Below are 7757 nucleotides of genomic sequence, written 5' to 3' on the forward strand. Positions count from 1 at the left end.
GCCGAACCCCTGGAACGCGGCCAGACTCCGAAGATTCTATGCCTAGCGCCGAACTATGTGTTTGTCTCCTTCCCCCTATTATCTCCTTTATTTTTTTCCTCTCTTTTCGTTTTTTCCTTTTCCTAGAACTTAAACTCTTTCGCACGGCTAAATCATGCACCTGTGATGTACACATCCTTGAGCATGTACGTCCACTATACCTGGGGGCTTCCCAGACAGAAGCTTATTTTCAGAGCATCAAGCTCATCACATATGTGTTTTTCTCTCAGATGTACCTTTTCTTTGCCATTATATGCATTGATATGACTTAAGTTTTGGCCAAGCTGGGTTGCCTGACTCCTGTGCTTATGCCCTACGTTCCCGTTAGTTCGGCTAGGGCATAAAGGGAGCACCTCTGTGATTGTTACTGCCGAGTCATCCGGATGTGTACCTCAGACTGGGTGAAGCCGAAAGCTAGCATTCTTAAGAGCATACTCGGTCGGGGGACTAAAGATGATTTATATTCCTTCCATCATGAACCCCCAGATGATTACCTATACTATAATGTTATCAATCACAGTTCGGACATGCATTTTAATGCATGCACACCCAGGGAAAGGAACCCCTAACGGAACTATTCTCCCTGGAAGATGTTTCTTACAACCATAATGTAATATAACATAACTAGCCAGATACATATTGTCTGTTCAAGCAACTATGACCCCTACACCTGGTTCCCACGCATACCCAGGTCTATTTTGCTGCTAAGGTATTCGGAAACACTCCGCACCTTACGGGTCCAGAGGTCGAAGCGAAAAGGTCTGCCATGACAATTTTTTTATAATTCAGCTAGAGTCACATATGTCAAGGAAAGTACATAGTCACTAGGACTCAAAAATTTCCTCCTCTATGTCGTCCAGCAAGCGGTCTAACTTACAATCCTGCTGGGAATACTTGGCGGCTACTTCTACTTGGTCATATACCAAATTAACGGGAACTTCTTTTCCATCTGACCCTAGAGGTCCAACCCGAGCGATATGATTCGGATCAAGCTTGGTATACCATGTCTTCACCATGGCCCAGGCTTCCCGTGCACCTTCCCGACAGGCCGATATCTTCCATAGTCGAAAGAGCCACCGCGCTCCCTTGAATAGCTATATCAGCTCCTCCATCTTTCCCAGAGGGGAGGCAGATGGCCATAGGGCCTTGGCAACACTTCGCATTGCCTGTCGAGCCTGCTCGTGCACCTGTGACAGCTCTTGTAGCAGATCGCTCGAAGATCCGAACATCTCCTCTTCGAGACGACCGGTCAGCATACCTGCAGACATAACTCTATCAACCCCTTCTGCCTCCGAATTATTCGAAGGTAAGTTCAACCACATACTGAATATGCCGCCTCGCAGCCTTTTATTCTCCTTTACGGAGTCCGCCAGTTGGGCCCATACATCTTTGGGTTCCTCGCCCAGTTGGGTGTTCGAATCCCGAAGCTTGTTTTACTTCACAACGAATTTTGTTAGCACACGCTCGCCCACGGCTAGCAGTTTTTTGGATCCTCGTTCTCTGCTTCGAGCGGCTTCCAGTTGTTCTTGCAGTTGACCTGATGATTCAATTAAGAGGTAAGCAACCGTGTTAGCATTATTGGTATGCCATTATGTTTTCTCGATGGAGGGAAACATTACCAGGAGATGCCTTCTTGGATTTCTCCAGTTCAGCATTGGCAGCAGTTAGCTGGCTCTGACACTTTTATAGTTCCTGAGATAATAGGTTGTTCTTCTCCGTAAGCACCTGGTTATACATTGATCCTTAAATCAGTTGTATCAACTACTTTAAGTCTCGGGGGCTACTGGTGTATGATTATTAAATCTACGCTTACCCGCATATCTTTTAGATGCTGGTCTGTGGCTCTGACAAGCCCATCCCGAGCAGCTCGTATGTATGCATCGACCGAATTGAAGGCATCAAATGCCTCTTTTGAAAAACCGGGGTTACGAAGAACGGCCCTCCGACGACGATGATTCATGGCGCTCTACACTTTAGAGTTCGTGACGGACATGTCGTCTGAATCCCCTATGGAAGGACAGTTCGACGCCACTCCCGTGTCAGCCCCCGTCCTTTGGGCAGGGTCCGGAACCTGACTAGTGGAGGCACGTCCGGCCGGATCCCTGGACATAGTCCGGCGGATAATTTTCCTGATAGAATGCGGCGAATGGCATTACAATTTGATGTGACGATCAGAAAGGGTATTCTTGAATAGAAAGGCCTTACCTCTTTGACGAGGGATCTGCCGTGTTATCATTTGCCTTCCTCTTCGAAGATGTGCCAGGCGTGGGCGCTGCTCTCCTCGGAGATGCTTCTGGTGCATGTTGCAGTGCTGAGTGCCTCCCCTTTGGAACACGTAATAGTGTGGTGGGTGAGGCATAGTAAGGGAACTCTTTTGAAGAAAGTGCCTTTTAAATTACTTACATGCGAAGCAGGAAGGAGGCCGGGGTAATTGGCGATGATAGGTACATACGTACTGTCATAGCTCGTCTGATAAAATATTCCATCCTTGAGCTCCACAAATATGTCCGGATCTTCTTCATATCCGATGTCAAGATCCCGGTTGTGATTCTCCGGCTGAGTGTTAGGGTCATGGATCCCCTCGACAGCCTTTCGTCATTCCTGTTATGAGTGGATAGGATACTGCCCGTCAAAGATAATTCAGGTAGAAGAGTAAAATAGTGGAGTTAGAGCTTACCCAGCTAGGAGGATTATACATGGAAAATCCGTCTCGATATTGGAGACGGGCGAACTCCTCCTTCTCCCCTTTATATAGTTCGGCCAATATTTTGGCCAGAGCGGCGGGGGTCTTTGGGCCCTTCCGACCAAAGCGTGAGGCATCGTCTTCCCCATTGTAGTGACACATGGGTAGCCCTTTGTATTTGAGTGGTTGGACCCCCGCGCTATGGAGATCGCCATTACCTAGACTATTGACAATCCGGACTGGGCGAGCATCTTAACCTTGCCCAGCAGCTGACTAACCTCTGCGCTATCCTCTTCCTCGAGGCTCTGAGGACGCCAGCTATGGCGTTTCTTCGACGGAGCACTTGAAAATTCGGGGAGGCCCATACGGACTAGGTCAGGAAGAGCGACATTGTTGATATAGAACCATTCGGAAGGCCACTCTTCGGAAGCCTTCTTCGGTGTGCCGGACAAGTATCTGGTTCCGGCGATGCGCCACACTGTCTCCCCCACTTCAAATATCGACCCTCCTTGATTACGAGGGATGAGGCAGAACAGTCTTCTCCATAAATCGAAATGGGCCTCACAGCCCAGGAATAGCTCGCATAAAGCGACATAACCCGCAATATGCAGGATGGAGGCGGGAGTGAGACTGTGCAGTTGGAGGCCATAATACTCCAGCAGACCTTGGAGGAAGGAATGGATCGGAAATCCGACACCTCTTAACAAGAAGGGGACGAAGCATACTCGTTCCCCCCTGACGGATTGGGGAAGTTCTCCGCTTGAGCCCCGCCATTGAAGGACGTCATCCCTGCTCATACGGGGACCAAATCCGCGGGAGGAAGAAAGCCCTGTGTTTGCAGCTTCACCAGCTGACTGTGAGATACAAAACATCTCTCCCAATCACCCTTTTCGGAGTTGTGGGGACGAGAGGAAGAGCTGGGAGCGCTAGCCATGTTGGGGTGGTTCTGCTCCGCAATCTCTAAGGATTTTTCCGTGGGATTTGGAAGGGATCTGAGATCTATTCTCTTTAAATAGGCACCTTTCTGGTACGATCAGGGTGGTATATGTAAAAAATACCCCGACCTCTTGTATTCACTCGACATGTGGAAGCTGAAGTCAGGAAGGCGCGGAAGCCGAAGGGTACGACATTAAATGGAAAGTCGAATACAGCACTTTAAATTCATAGGAGGAGGAACCCGCCTTGAAATGCTGAAGACTATTTGCATGCCGAACACCTCGTCATTGAAGTCTGGTTCGGGGGCTACTGAGGGAGTCCTGGACCAAGGGGTCCTCGGGCGTCTGGCCTATTGGATATGGGCCGGACTGATGGACCGTGAAGATACGAAGACCGAATACTCTACCCGTATACGGATAGGACTCTCCTTGGCATGGAAGGCAAGCTTGGCGACCAAATATGAAGATTCCTTTCTCTGTAGCCGACCTTGTGTAACCCTAGATCCCTCCTGTGTCTATATAAACCAGAGGGCTAGGTCCGTAGATAGACCCTCATAATCATAGTCAGGCTAGACTTTTAGGGTTTAGCCATTACGATCTCGTGGTAGATCAACTCTTGTAATACTCATATTCATCAAGATCAATCAAGAAATAAGTAGGGTATTACCTCCATTGAGAGGGCCCAAACCTGGGTAAACATTGTGTCCCCCGTCTCTTGTTACCATCGATCCTAGACGCACAGTTCGGGACCCCCTACCCGAGATCCGCCGGTTTTGACACCGACGGCAAGGGTCTTCGATAGTGCCTCAAGGGCCAGGGAAGTGGTTGTTTTTGGCGCGGAGTGCTATGTCTGGATCACTGGCGATAGTGATAACTCCGTTGGGCCTGTGCATTTTGAGCTTCATATACCCGTAATGGGGTATATCTTGAAAGCGTGTGAATGCGTCTCACCCCAGCAGGGCGTGATACTCGCTGTTGAAAGGTGCCACATGGAAGAGTAACTCTTCGGACCCATAGTTCTCTAGCGTGCCGAATACCACATCGACTTTGATTTTCCCCAAGCATCTTGCTTCCCGGCTGGGTATAATGCCTCGAAAGGTTGTATTACTCTGCTCAATGCGACTCCTGTCCATTTGCATTTTATTGAGCGTGTCCTCATAGATGAGGTTCAGTTTGCTGCCACCGTCCATTAACACTTTAGTGAGCCGGAAGCCGTCCACGATTGGGTTTAGGACCAAAGCGGCTGGTGCCTGGACTGAGCGGGACCTTGGTTTGTCATCGGCATTGAAAGTAATAGCCGTATCATTCCAAGGGTTTATTGCTGCTATTTGGCAGACTTCGGTGAGGTCGCGGAGCGCCCTTTTGTGCTGATTATTTGATGAGAAGGTCTCGAAGACCGTGAATACTTTGAGATCGTCGTCCTCTGAATAGTACTTCTCTGGGGTAGTGTTGGTGAGGATACCCTCGCCGCTCTTGGCCACTTGCCAGAGTATCCAACATGCCTGTAGGTTGTGCGTTGGTTCGATATTCGGCGTCATGTGTATTTGACAGGGCCTATCGACCCATTCCTCGAAGACGGTTCTATGTCCCGTAAAGGGCTTAATTTTCTTGTCCACGGGATGATGATCAGGTGCCCCGCGAGGGTACATCCTTTTTGCCCGTCCGGGAGATGGCTTAAAGACCTGCGGTTCCCAGCGAGCTGCCTGAGTTTTCCAAGTGCTTTCCATTGCGTAGTACTTCTGCACTAAGTGTGCCAAATCTGCGAAGTGCAGTATGCAACGGCGGTCGAGGGCATTAAGGATTCCCTTATCCGTGCAGTTGTTGCGAAATACTAAGATCATGTCGTCGTCGCAGCAATCTTTAATCTTGTTTTTAACAAGTAGGAATCTAGCCAAAAGTGATGGACTATTTCCCGAGGTTGTTGTCGTATATACATTAAATCGCATATATCTGGGGGACCGGAATTTCTTGGGGAGTATTGCTTTTGGTGGGCGGGTGGGATTAAATCTGACTCGTGGCCCACTATGGAATCCGGGTTTTGAAGAATTTCTGATGTTAATGGCCCAGGATTCGGAGTGTCCTGAGAGTTTTTAGGCTCGAGGCTTGGTTCTATGTTCGGGGGACGGACAGTTTCCCGAAGATGGGTGTCCGGCCCGCGGAGCTCGGAGATTCGAACATAGTTTGTTTTTAGCGTAGGAGGAACGGTATCCTCACCTTGCTCTTCCACGACGGTCACCGGGTGGGTGACCGGTGGGGATATGATTTCGCTCTGGTCGGGTTTAAGCCCAATCAGATCATAATCTGTTGAGACCCCCAGGGCGGCGATGCGATCTAGCAGTTCGTTTAAAGACGAAACATCTGTCAGATCCATCTTATCGACGCTTTCAGGGTTGATGCGGAGATAATTTTTGGAAATCCGGGGGACCGCCTCCGGATTTATGGTCGGGCGGGAGCCTATGGTGAAATTGCCGATCTGGAGGATCTGCTCAGGAACTAGGGCTTTTCCAGAGGTGATTTTGTCATTGATGACGAGGCGAGCCATCGATCCTTCTATCGATAACACGGAGGAACTCTCGATGAAAGCACCAATGTCGGTGTCAAAACCGGCGGATCTTGAGTAGGGGTACCGAACTATGTGTCTAAGGATCGAAGGTAACAGGAGGCAGGGGACACTGTGTTTACCCAGGTTCGGGCCCTCTGGATGCAGGTAAAATCCTATATCCTGCTTGATTGACTTTCATGAGTATAGGGGTTACAAGAGTTGATCTACCACGAGATCGTAATGGCTAAACCCTAGATGTCTAGCATGTACGATTATGATTGCCTCAACGGACTAAACCCTACGGTTTATATAGACACCGGAGGGGGCTAGGGTTATACAGAGTCGGTTTACAGAGAGAGAAATCTTCATATCCGAACGCCAAGCTTGCCTTCCACGCAAAGGAGAGTCCCATCTAGACACGGGGGAAAGCCCTCCGTCTTGTATCTTCATGGCCCACCAGTCCGACCCATGTCACATAGCCCGGACGCCCGAGGACCCCCTAATACAGGACTCCCTCAATGGCCCAATTCCTTCACGGTATTTTATGGGCCGAAAGTTTCATTGGGCAGTAAATTGGCCCAAATGTGGCAGGACCTTTAACAAGCCGGAAACACACTAGGCCGTAATTCGGCCCAAATACTTAGCGGACTATTAATGGGCCAGAAGTAAACATGGGACGCAATGATGAGAAACCTAGAACGGGCTGACCTACAGGTCTTAACTGCGAATGGGTTGTATGCAAGCAGACCGTTAATGGGCCAGGCCGCTAATTTTGACTAGGCCAGGCTTTTTAACCTAAACGGGCCGCTGTTGGGCCTTGCCATGTGTCGACATATCATCGGTGCCTCTTGTCCATTGGGCGGTTGCCATCTGTCCCAATGCAGAGCTGACATGTGGTTCCTATGGCCAATGAGAATTTTACACGTGGAAAACTGCCATTGGTCTTGGCTGTTAACGGGTTATCAGATCCAAAACCGGACCCAATAGCTTCGTCGACCCATTATGGTGGATGCCATGTGTCGATTACTGATACGTCTCCATCGTATCTATTTTTCCAAACACTTTTGGCCTTGTTTTGGACTCTAACTTGCATGATTTGAATGGAACTAACCCGGACTGACGCTGTTTTCAGCAGAATTGCCATGGTATTATTTTTGTGCAGAAATAAAAGTTCTCGGAATGACCTGAAACTTCACGGAGAATATTTTTGGAATTTATAAAAAATACTAGCGAAAGAATCAACACCAGGGGCCCCACACCCTGTCCACGAGGGTGGGGGGTGCGCCCCCTGTCTCGTGGGCCCCCTAAGGCTCCACCGACCTCAACTCCAACTCTATATATTCACGTTCGGGGAGAAAAAATCAGGGAGAATGATTCATCGTGTTTTACGATACGGAGCCACCGCCAAGCCCTAATCTCTCTCGGGAGGGCTGATCTGGAGTCTGTTCGTGGCTCCGAAGAGGGGAATCTGTCGACATCGTCATCATCAACCTTCCTCCATCACCAATTTCATGATGCTCACCATCGTGCGTGAGTAATTCCATCGTAGGCTTGCTGG

The sequence above is a fragment of the Triticum urartu genome, chromosome 4A (genome assembly GCF_056163025.1).
Source record: "Triticum urartu cultivar PI428250 chromosome 4A, HENAU_Tu73, whole genome shotgun sequence".
Lineage (NCBI taxonomy): Eukaryota > Viridiplantae > Streptophyta > Magnoliopsida > Poales > Poaceae > Triticum > Triticum urartu.